We start from the raw sequence: 12,210 nt of genomic DNA, 5'->3' as shown, positions 1-12,210 counted from the left end.
CTTTAAAAGCAATTTTTTAAAGAAGTAGATGCATTTTTAGTTTCCTTGACCCAATTTATTTTAGCATTTTTATGCCTTAGAAGTATCACGTCTTAAGACACACCAGGCTGACCAATGACCTGTCCTCAGCCCGAAAGTGCCATGACTTTACTCATCAAGGCAACTTTTGGGTCTGAATACAGAGTGACATAGAGTGTGACCCAGATGAGCCAGCCACAATCACAGGTGTCCCGGACCACAGAGAGGCAGAGGAGGCCTGATTAGCATATGAGGTGACCACAATGCGACAGAGGCAGAGATCATCAGAGCAAGCCAGAGGTGCCAGGAACCACCAGAGCAAGAAGAGGCCAGGGACAGATCTCTGGAGGCCCTACAGGAACCCACCTTTCCACACTCTGGCTTCAATCTGGCTTAGATTTCAGACCTTCATAACCCTAACACAATAAATGTCTGTGGGTACAAGCTACACGGTTTGCACAAACCCACTTTCACAGCCATAGGAAGTTCATGTGGCCCACAGGAACTTAAAGGTTAGGCAGCAGGGCAGGTTCACTCTCAAGCCATCCCTCTGGATCCTCAGAGGGCTCCTGGGATCTTACTTCCAAGCCGGGCTCACATCTACCAAGCCTTATCCCAAAACTGATGAAGCCCCTCCCTCTTTCCAGGCACCTGGCCAAGGTGTGGCAGCTAAAAAGCCCACTCCCCACTGCACCCCCCGCTGAGTCCGTGCAAGGGCTCCCAGGCTCTGGGGACAGCACACAAGGTCCTTCTCGATGATACCAGAGGTGTCTCCACCTCCCCTGAAAGCAATGGTGAGCCTCGTACAGACTTATTTCAGAGGGTGACACCTGCCAGGAAGCACAGGACACCCACGCTCAACTCTACATGCAGTGCCAAGCCAGCAGGAAAAGGAGACAAATGAACGTGTGGTCGTGGTCCACGTGTATACATACACACACACACACACACACACACACACACACACACACACGCACGCACGCACGAGTGTGCATCCTGTTCTCTTCTGGTTAGGCACAATGCTCACCTTCCTGCCCACGGTCTTCCAGCCACCCAGGCAACAGCTCAGGAGTACAGCAGATGCTTCCAACTGAATGCCAAGAACAACACCACCCCTCCCCCCGTCCACCCCTCTGAGGGTCTAGCGCTGGAGAAGAGGCAGGGCTGGTACTTGCAAGTGTTGCTGTGTGGCAAGTATGGGTGTCCTGGGGTCCTATACATGTACCTTCAAGGCTACACGTCCCCGAGGTGGGGAGACACTGCCAAATGGCCTTGAGGGAAGGCCAGAAGCAGGATTAAGGAGGGAGGGAGGGAGGGAGGGGGGAGAGGCCCCTAGAGAGCATCTTACCACTGAAAACAGTGGCTTGCAATGGATTCTGGGTGTTCAGGTCCTGTCTGGGCCCAGGTGAACTGATGCCAGCCCAATCTCCAGAGCAGAGTTGCAGGCTCTCTGACCCCCTGCCTCCCCCAACTGTCCACTCTCAATAGCCCAGCCCCTTGGCCCACTCATGTTCCCCTCTTTCCAGCACCCACTCACTTCTTGGCTGGCCATCTGGCTTCTGCCCACCATGTATCACCAGGACTCACTCTGGGAGGTTCCCCACTGGCTCATCTCCAGTCACACCCAGCCTGAGGCAGCCCTTGCGGGACCATCCTGGGATCTCTTTCCCTTTCACATCTCATTTTGGCTTCCGGGCGTGATCTCCCCTCCCTTCTGCCTCTTCCGTGTTTCTGGTTCCAACCCCTGCCCAGCTTTGATCCATCTCTCCAGTGGGTTCTCTGAGGCCACACCCCTCCTCCCTCTACAGGCCATGTTCTTCCTGGAGAACCCACATGCCTGAGATACTAGGTCCTACTGCTCAGGCCCTGCCTGCACCCCTCAGTCCTGGGACCTTCCTCTTCAGATTCCAGGGCCCTGTCCCCCCAGCCCTAATGCTTAGCTTTTGCAATTTTACAGCAGCCCCTTCCTGCCACGCCCCATGCAGCTGGTGGCCCTATAACCAACCATTCCTCGATTCCTCGGTGGTGTCTACTTCCTGTCTCCCTCCTTCCCCCCCCCCCCCCAACAACTTCCAGTACTACAGTAGATCTCCTCCTTGGGTCTGAGTACCCCTGCACCCTGGCACATCCAACCTCAGCCAGCACTGTTTCCTAAGAACCCTATTCCTCAGTTGGCCTCCATGGTCTCCCAGACATCGCCACCTCCAGGGAGCACTCTCCCCGTTCATTCACTACCACAGGTGAAACTCCTCCACCCCCAGCCTGGGTCTCTCCGAGGCCTGGAGGCCTGGCCGCTAACTCAGCAAGCCCTGCCCCCTCTTGGTTTCCTAGGTAACTGAGTTCAGAGCAAGTCTGTGGCCCTAGGCAGCATGGGCCCATTTCCTTCTTTCTGAGAAGCCCCACCCCTACCCCAGTCAGAGAGCAGCACCCAACTGCGGGCCTTTTTCCTTCTCGAAAAGCTAACATTAAGCAGGGCATGGTGTTGCACATCTGTGATTCCAGCTGAGGCAGGAGGATTGAGTTCTGAAACTAGCCTGAGCTACACAGCAAGACCTTGTCTCAAACTCACAAAACCCGTGTCAGCCTTCGTAAGCCTCGTGTCTTCTGTGACACTGTATGCTATCTTAACTTGAGGTGTGACCCTGGAGTCTGCAGCCAACTGTCTTACCTCAGTGTGATTGCCACCCTACCTTGTAGATCAACTCTAGCACGCTGCCACCCCATCCTTCAGGCCCTTCACCTCACCCCGACCAAATGCAGCCAAACCCCCACCAGGCCCACAAATTTCCACTGCTCAGACGAGGCTAAAAGCATCCAGGTGTCTAGCCCTGTGGGCTCCTCGGTGTAGAGAGAAGGGTGGCAGATTGGGGACACCAGGCAGGACAGGGCCTCGCCTTCCCACCCTGCAGCCAGGACAGAATCTACATACCTGAGGTGCTCAGGTGCTGGGTTTGTTTTTTTGTTTTGTTTTGGTTTGGTTTGGTTTGTTTTTTTCGAGACAGGGTTTCTCTGTGTAGCCCTGGCTGTCCTGGAACTCACTTTGTAGACCAGGCTGGCCTTGAACTCAGAAATCCGCCTGCCTCTGCCTCCCAAGTGCTGGGATTAAAGGCTTGCGCCACCACCGCCCGGCCAGGTGCTGGTTTTTAAGGCAAACTACCTGTTTCAGTGTGTTCAAAGGCACCCCAGGCCTGGGTGATGAGAGTGGGGAGCAGGAAGGGAGAGCTGTCCCTTTGGGCTCTAAAAATGGACTCAGTAAAGTCTCACTCTAAACCACACAGCACTGCCCATGTAATACCTACAGGGGATGGGACCCCCCATCAACAGAGGGCAGGACCCCTGTCATCCAGGAGACTTCCTGGATGTGTGGCTGGGACTGAGAACTGCTGGCTTAGGACCAAATGTGGATACACACACACACACACACACACACACACACACACACACTCTCTCTCTTCTCAGGGCTGCGCTACGCTCGGCTGAGAGCAATGAGACCCTAGGAGGGTATCATTCAGAGCTGGGACACTCGCCACCTCCCCCTTGGGTAACCTCTGTATCCTCTGTGGAAAATGTGCCTGGCCCGGGGCTACCAACCCTGTTTATGAGTTACAGAGGAGTGTGAGAGTCCCAACTGGGCGAGCGCGAAACTCTCTAAGAGGGGGTTTCTCATCTGCTAGGGAGGAAGGCGGACATTAGGGGAGAATGGCAAGATGCCATGGGCAGACTGGCTTAGTGGAGGATCCATGAACAGCCGCCTCCTGGGATGGGGAGGAGGGTGGAGGGTGGAGGGCGTGGTCATAGGCAGCTAGGAAGAAGGGTGTGGCAGTGAGCCTGCACAGACCAATGTTCCCTGTTACAAGACAGGAGTAAGTAGAAACTTCTGCCTGCCAGCTATGTGTGTCTGGGCTTGAAATGGTGATGTCACGTGCAAAAGCATTAACATTGTCCCCACTGAGAATTTCAACCCTGTGTACAAAGGCTGGAGACCTGGGTGCCTCACAGACGCAAGCCCTAACACAGAAGTCAAGACGACAGGCTGGGAAGATGGTTCGGCAGGTGAGAACACTTGTTACAGAAACAAGAGGACCTGAGTTTGACTCCCAGAACCAGCATAAAAGTCACACGGGCACCTAGAACCCCAGTGCTGTGGGAAGCAGAGATGGGGAGATCGTGGGGCTCCCTGGCTGCCAGCCTTGCTCCAGGCCCAGTGAGGGACCCTGCCTCAAGGGTAGAGTGACAGAGCACCCCCCTCTCTCTGGCTTCCACTCAAGTGCGCTGGCACATACACACTTGTACCATGTACAGCTGATAGAGTCAAGATGGCACAAGATGGTGACTTGAGGCAACAAGAGTTTTCAAATCTAGACCTCATAAGCAAGGGACTTGAAGGGGCAAAGGCTTTGCAAGTCCCGGGGAAGTCCCTCCAGGGTATCAGGGAGGAGGAAGGGCTAGAGACATGGCGGTGGCAAGTGTCAGAGTGCCCCTTGGCATGTCCAGTCCAGGACAAGATGATCACAGTGGCTGGGCTGCATGGAGCTGGTCCATCCACTCCCCGCTCAACTCAGAGAGACGCGATCTCACGGCCACTGGTGTCCCAGCTTTGCAAGAGCGAGCTCTCCGAGAAGGGAGGAATGGACCACGGGCACCTCCTGTCACAGGCCCAGCATCTTCAGCCACAGGAGCCAGCAGAATTCCACAGGTGGGGCTCAGAGAGGGAGACTGGGGGTCGGGTGGAGTGAGGATGGGGGGTGTGGACAATGACACGCAGCAAGCGGGTCTCGGGTCTGTCCACACTGACTGACATCCTGAGGGCTTTTTGCTGCCAGGGAGAAGAGCATTTCAGATAAGGAGTGAGAACTCGGGCCTGTGACCTTTTCATGACCCTATCTGTATAACTGCAAGCCTGAGAAGAACACCCAAGTCAAGAATGGAAACAGGTGGGCCTCTCCACCTGTGAAAAGGGGAACTAGAAGTTTTGTTCCCAGTTTCTTTCCCACCAGAGGTGGGAAGGGAAACTGTCTTCCAGCCTGAGCTGGTAGTAATCTAGAAGCATCTAGAAAGTTCCAGAGCTGCAGTCACACCAGAGAATTCCTCCAGGCTTTCCAGAATCCGGTCACCTTCCTGGCTGTGTGTTTGGTGACTAATGGACGGACACCAGCTTGTCATCTCTCTGAGCCAGAGGTCAGAAGCTGAACTAGGTCAGGGTGTCCACAGGTTCCTAACTGCAGGTTCTGGGTTGAATCTGTTTTCTAGCACTTTCTACCTGTCCTTCCTGATTCTTGGTCCTTCCTTTTCCTTTGGCCTGGCCTTTCTCACACTGCAAAGCTGGGACACCTCTCCAGCCCCATTGTGAAGGACCCTCGAGTAGCATTGGGCCGGGGGGGATGGATCTCCCAGGGTCCTCTTCTTAGGGCTGCCTTCTACACAACAGCATCCCCCCTGGAGTAGTACGGTTTAGTCTCACTCCCCAGACTCTGGAGCAAGGCCATGGGTGACTCTGATTCCAAAAGATATGTCAGGGTTGGACCACAGACCTGAGTTTGCCTGCCTGGGCTCCAATCCCTGTGATCTCTAAGATGAGGTGTGGTGTCTCACACCCTCATGCTGCCTCGTGGGGGGTGTGCATGGCATCTGGAGCCAGTCCAGATCTGTGACCATCTCTATCTGTCCTTTGTCTCAGAGTGGCTCTCAAACCTCACCATCTCTCTTGGACACCTGGTAAGGCACCCATATGTATGCAGGGCGTATCCCATGAACACCTGAGCACCCTACTGGTGGGCAGTTACAGCCCTGCTCTCCATACAGTGAGCAGATGCTGTGGGCTCCCCAGCCAGGAGGTCCTGGGATAGGACAGGCAGTATAAAAAGCCACACGGTTGAAGAGACATTGGAAGGAGAGGGAGCCCTCCCTCTGGAGTCTGAAGTCTCCGGTCCAAAATTTCTGGGAAATTAACACCATTGCATTGACGGTTTTAACAAGGAAACCACATTCCTTTTATAGAGAGATATTTTTGAATAAGAATGCAGAATTAGCAATGAGCCGAGCTTCGGGCCTGAGCGTGTACACCCTTTGAGTATGGCTAGACTCTGTTCCCAGAAGTGAACCCCACATTTCTGGGAATCTCACAAACAAGACTATGAACTTCACTTTCAATAAAAACGATCTTAACCCCTGAGTACCGGGTAGTACTGAGTACCGGGTAGTACTGAGTACCGGGTAGTACTGAGTTACTGGGCTGTAACCCAGGGTTTTGTTTTATCAGCTCTAACCCTGTGAAACCACAGTAGGACCCGACTTCAGTTCTCAGTAGACTTGTCTTCCTCAGAAAAACCAGACACATGGCTCTCGGAAAGACACCTAAGCAGGGCCCTCTTAAGTAGCCCATACCCACACTTGTTGACTCCAGTGCTCAAACCTGGAGTCTTAATAAACACCAACTCTAATTTGCACAGGCTCAGCCTGAAATCCTTTCCACACCACAGTCAAGCCAAGGGTGCAAGGACCTTTACATAATGAGTTCCAGGACAGCCAAAACTACATAATGAGACCCTGTCCAAAAAAAAAAAATCAGCCTTCGTCAGCATCCTGCTCCCAATGTGACCTCTGACCTGGGGCGTGGCCATGGCCAATGCTTGCTTTCTCAGGCGCCTGGCTGCCCCACAGGCAAGATGTGTCAGTCCACAGGTGTGCAGGAGAATATTCCTGGGGGACAGTGAGGCTCTCTGGTAAGTGAGGTGGCTCAGTAGGTATGGTGCTTGCTACAGCAGCCTGCTGACCTGAGTTCAATCCCTGGAACCTACATAAAGGTGGAGAGAGAAATGACTCTACAAAATTGTCCTCTGGGCTTGGGGACAAAAATTAAAAAAGAAAAAATGTCCTCTGACCTCCATGTGTGCATCATGATGTACACAGACACACAAATAATAATAATAATAATAATAATAAATCAATAAAGTATTTTAAAAGGAGTCCTCCATGCTAGAGATGGCACAGCCCAGCACCAGCCACTCGAGCTGAGGACCCAAGTTTAGTTCCCAGCACCCCTGTGGTGGCTCACAGTTCCAGGAGGGGTCTGATGCCCTCTCTTGGCCCCTGTGGGCATTAGGTATGCACGTGGTGTCCAATACACATGAAATTTTAAACAAAATATATCTTTTTGGAAAAAAAAACTCACAAACATTCTCCACTCTGGATGTGTGAGTCATTCCAGGCTTTCCTGGGGTGGTACCTGGCCTGCTAGTAGTGTGACTGCTGACCTATGGAGGTCCCTCATTAGAACCATTGTGAAGCCCCACCCCTCACAGGCAGGGAGGCCTTGGGTCCCATCTGAGAGGGAGAACAGTCAGTTTCGTGCATGCGTGCAAGCCAGCCCCTCCCAGCCTGCTCACTCACCCCCACAGAGGTCTGGGTGGGGCAGTGCTGTGCTCTGCCCCAGGCTCAGGGCTACTACAGAGGTCTCACTTCTCTCTGCCTCTGGCGCTCCAACCACTTCTGCATCAGGCCTTGCTGGGGCTTGGTGACTGAGGTGTGGCCAAGGAGCTCTGAATTACAACAGGAACCATTTGTATGAGTGAGGCACCAAGGCTAAGCTGTGTGACCTCTGGAAAGCTACTTTGCCACTCTGGTCCTATTCCTACAGGTGGTTTTACACGACCTATGTGTGCCTGAGCCTCATCTACGGTGCTTTAGCCCTGTAGCCTATCTTCAATCAGCACAGACAATCAGCTTCTAGGCCCTCCACCCCCACTTCCTCCGGCCTCATAACACTCGGGCTTTCTCTTTCTCCTCACAGTGCCTTGCTGTGTAACTCTGGCCAGCCTGGGACCGGGCTATGTCATCCAGGCCTCCCAAGTGCTCAAACAGCAGGTGTAGTCATGTCACGCAGCCGGGACACTCTTCAGCTCTGCCCCACACAGTGGGCCCCGCCTTCTGCACTTAGCCCCAGTGCTGCTTTCAGTTACTCCCAAGGCAGAGGAACTGATGCTCACCGCCCTCTGTCCTCCGTCCTCCGCCCGGCCTCCACCCAAGAGGCCACTATAGCTCAACAGGCTGTAGGTGGCAGGGGCCAAAGAGGCCAGGCCACACCCCTTCAGGGAAGAGACTCCATCAGTGGAGACAGCTGCTCTAAGCGCAGGAAAAGGAAAGGGGTGGGGGAACTTGGGGGTGGGGGAAACGACCTTCCCCTCCCCCATTCTAGACCTCTACTCCAGGAGGTCCCACCCCCACCCCACCTCAGGGGATTCAGTCTTCTGCCAAACCCAGTAATGAATCCCACATTGCTGGGTCCCCCTCCGCCCTCTGACTGAGCTCTGAACAGCTGGCCCACAGAAGGTACTGAAGCTGAGAGTGGAGAGGAGCCTGCAGAGTCCCACATCCCACCCACCCCTTCCTCTGCAGATAAGGCCCCTCTGTTCCGGCTCTGGCCTGGGAAAGCTCTGTGTATGAGTGTCTCTCTCTCTCTCTCTCTCTCTCTCTCTCTCTCTCTCTCTGTGTGTGTGTGTGTGTGTGTGTGTGTGTGTGTGTGTGTTCGTTAACCCTTTCGTGCAAGGCACATCCTCAAGGCTTCCTGTCCCCAGCAAAGGTGCACGCCACCACAGCAGAGAAAGCTAGGAAACCAATCATCAATAACACACCTCCCACACCACTAAGCCAGTGACAGAGCTTAGGGAAGAGGCCCAAATTTAAACTATCAGTTTGCCTTAGCCAACAGCCGTGAGACCTCTCTGTGCCTTCATCCCTTCTCTGTGAAACACTAATAATGGCAAAGACCCAATAGGACAGGGCCGATGGATTCAAGGAGGTGCTTACTGTAGGTAAAGGGCCCTTAAACACATTGGGACCACAAAGCTCTAATGCCTATCAGCCACATGAATCCGACAGACCTCAGCTCAGCTCAGCAGCTCAGAAGAGCTGGCTCGGTTGGTGCCCGGAACTGTCTGGCAGCCAAAGGTAAGGTCCCCGCTTCCTCTGAGCTCTGCCTGTTCTAGAAGCAGCCACAGCTGGAGTCTAGTCTTAGTTCCAAGAGGTGACCTTTCTGAGTCAGAGACCACAGGGACCCCTGGGGCTACCAGTGTCCGGATATGAGGATATAGCACCATGACTCTCTGACCTCCTCAAACCCACGCTTCTCTCCCCTGCTTCAGTTCTAGTCATGGTGCCCAGGGCATTCTGGGACCTGAGCCTTGGCCCTGTACTGTACACAGCTGCCCTCGAATTTCTGCCTCCAGTGGCCACGTGGCTCGGCCTACCAATGAGGGGAGAGTGCAGCCCAACAGGAATTGACTGGCTGCAATCTACAAACCCAGACAAGGGTGAGCCAAGCCATGAAGCCCTGGAGATCCTCTGTTAGCCTCTGCAGTCCCACTGAGGTGAAAGGTTATCCTCTCTACCCAGAATTCTGAGGGGCCTATTGGAGTGAAAGAAACACAGGGATGCAAAAGTGTCTGTCCCCAGCCATACAGCTGCCACATGCTGGGGCCAGAGGCAGAGCCCCAGCCGATCTTGCTCTCCACAGCACAGTCATGTCCCAAAGAAACAGACAGACTATACAGACAGCAGGTCACTGTGGAGGGAAGGACCCTGTTACACAGTACAGGCCCCCTAGAGTCACACCATGGTACACCAGCCCACAAAAGGCAAACCTGAGAGCTGTAGCCAAGTGAGAATGCACAGGTGACAGATGACTGCTGTGACCAAACTCTCCCCACATGGAGTTAAGGACAGCAAGATGGCGTTGGAGTCCCACAGGGTATACTCCAGGTCAGGGGTCTTCTGAACTGAAGGAAGGGCTTAATCAACACCACATGGCACCATTTCACATGGCAAGTGTGAGCATGTGCAGGACCGTTAGAGCAACACAGCAAGCCCCATGGGCAACACGAAGGGCCAGTGCCTGGGCTGGGGACCCTGGAAGGAGGAAAAGATGTCCTGTGGATGCAGGGAATCAGCCGCCGCCAGCCCAGTGATTCTCTCCCTCTGCTCGCTCATCTCCATGGTGTTGGCATCTCAGCCCACTGTGGGCAACTGGTCACACTTGAGTCTCAGCCCAACCGCTCTCAGGCCCTAGAAAGCCGACGAGTCAGTCACAGCGCAGGGCACAGCTGCTGCTTCCGGGGAGGCCGTGTCAGGCTCGAGGGTGATTGGGAAGCAGCTGGAGCCCTGTGCCTTGTGGCAGCTAAATGACACTCGGTCTTACTCTGGTCTGGCCAGAGCAAGGGCGGCCTTGTCCTGCTTGCTCCCCCGGTGGCGGGGTGACCATCTGAGCAGATGCTGCCCCTGCCTCTCCTGCCCAGGCCCCCATGTGCTAGGGGCTGAAGACATCAGTCTTGGTGTCAGATAACAGGCAGCAGCTGTGCACCCTGGGCCTCCCGGAGGGCTTTCTCTTTCCTTCCGTATAGTGAAGATCCCCACAGAAGGAGGATCTTCACACGGTGGCCAAGGACAGTGAAGAGGGGGTCCTTCATGACATCCCTGGGCAGCCTGGGCTCAGGAACAGCTCATTGTGAGCTTCAGCAAATGGCTTCTCCCTTGCGGCTGAAGCCATCTGGAGCCGGCTTTCTGCTGCCGGAAGCCTAAACGCATCCAGCTACGGACGGTGGTGGGCACCCTGGGAAGGGAGGGGATCCTCTGACTTGAACTGGCAGTGCTTAAGTGGACAGTCCCCTCTGAGAGCCAAGGGACAGGGGCTCCCGGGGAAAGGAAACACAGCCGGCTGCTCTCTGTGAGAACAGAGACCGAGATGGCAACTCAGATCCCAAGTCAGCAACTCCGTCCGTCCCTGGGATTCTGTCCGTACCCCGCTAGCTGGCTGCCAGGGAGAGCAGTCAGTTGTCAGCATCCTGAGATCCAAGAATAAGCTGAGAAGGGAAACTACCAGGCAAGTTGCTGGTAAGAGCCACTGTTTCCTGTCCATCCCCCCCACTTCCTTAAGCCCCACTCAATCCTTCCACTGCCCCCAGCAGTGAGATCAGGAACTGGGGCACAGAAGGGTTAAGCAGCTAAAAGCTGACATGCAGCAGCAGCAGCAGCAGCACAAGAGAGCCTTCCTCTGTCCACCCACCCCGAGGACAGAGGTGACACAGCAAGAGTCTCCAAGAACTTCACATTCCAGCCGGAAACAGGAAGCCAGGGAGCAGCGCTTTGTTCTGCGTTTGGCTCAACATTCCCACATCTCAGCTGCAGCCTGAGTGGGCGGATGGACAGATGGGTGGGCGGGTGGACAACAGACGGGTAGGTGGAGGGATGGATGCCTGGCTGAGGAGGAGGGCAAGAAGGACAGACACAACAAAGGGAGCTCTTGCTGTATCTGCTGGCAGTGACAAACAGGTCAGACACTCTTCCTGAGGCCACATCACGCAGACTCATCCGTCTCTCCTCATGGTCTCAGGAGCAGGTGCTGCTATGAACCTGTTACACAGAGATGCCTACCTTGGCTAGTGTGTCATTGCCAGAAAGACCTGGCCCATGGCAGAGCTGGACAGCAAGCCAGGGTTCCCCTAGCCAGGGTTTGCTCAACCAACACAGGACAGCAGGCACTGGTCCTAGCTCAGACCCCACGGCCTCTGCTGAGAACATCCCCACTTGCTTCCAAGCTGAGCAGAAAGAATAGATGGAGCATCCCCAGGTGACACCGGGGAGAAGCCCGGGAGCTCACATTTGTTTAAAATGTAAAAAAATCCTACTAGACGTGATGCACATGCAAGTAGCCCCAGCATCTGGGAAATGGAGGCAGGAGGATCACCAAAATAAAATCACAACCTCAGCTACATAATGAGTTCGAGGGCGGCCCAGGCTAGGAGAGTCTATTTCAAAGAAAGCTAAAAGCAAACAAACACAAAATTAACCTAAATTTAAAATCCCAAGCCGTGTACGATGGTGCATACCTGTAATCCTAGCACTTGGGAGGCAGAGGCAGGAGGATCACCATAAGTTCAAAGACAGTTTGGTGTATGGAACATGTCCTAATGGAGCCAAAACAAGCAGGGAACAAAAGGGCTGGTGGCCCTGGAACCCGGATGCTGGAAGAGAGAACTACTCCCTAAAGTTGTCCTCCGATGTCCACGTGTGCACTTACACACAAATAAAGAAATGTAAAAATACACACATGCATAGCGGCACGAGCCAGGCATGGCGGTGCACACTCGTGAAGTTAATCCCAGCACTCAGCAGGCAGACGCAGGGAAATCAGAAGCTCAA

The 12,210-nt window shown here is 54.2% G+C and overlaps 1 protein-coding gene and 1 long non-coding RNA gene across 8 annotated transcripts in view; one reads left to right on the top strand and one right to left on the bottom strand.

The window, feature by feature from the left end:
- Septin9 (septin 9) overlaps positions 1 to 12,210 on the bottom strand; it is a 162,665-nt gene that overhangs the window by 34,211 nt on the left and 116,244 nt on the right. Inside the window, exon 1 of one of the 6 annotated variants that reach the window (XM_030246153.1) lies at positions 1,556 to 1,696. The exons of 4 other annotated variants lie outside the window; for them this stretch is intronic. The gene's annotated coding sequence lies outside the window, so the exon portion shown is untranslated. Of the gene's footprint in view, positions 1 to 1,045; positions 1,087 to 1,555; positions 1,697 to 12,210 lie in introns of those variants that run through there. One more of the 6 variants, XM_030246154.1, reaches the window with a different exon arrangement.
- Positions 1,144 to 6,190, top strand: Gm34065. 2 transcript variants are annotated; one of them, XR_003949802.1, is made up of 4 exons: positions 1,144 to 1,212; positions 3,994 to 4,071; positions 4,513 to 4,714; positions 4,842 to 6,190. It is a non-coding gene; the product is annotated as a predicted gene, 34065 (long non-coding RNA). The 2 variants fall into 2 exon arrangements; XR_003949801.1 differs by lacking the exon at positions 1,144 to 1,212 and having other exon boundaries at positions 3,103 to 4,071.

The sequence above is a fragment of the Mus musculus genome, chromosome 11 (genome assembly GCF_000001635.26).
Source record: "Mus musculus strain C57BL/6J chromosome 11, GRCm38.p6 C57BL/6J".
Taxonomy (NCBI): domain Eukaryota; kingdom Metazoa; phylum Chordata; class Mammalia; order Rodentia; family Muridae; genus Mus; species Mus musculus.
Note: the sequence above shows the minus strand (reverse complement) of the source record. Positions and strands in the feature narration are given on the sequence as shown.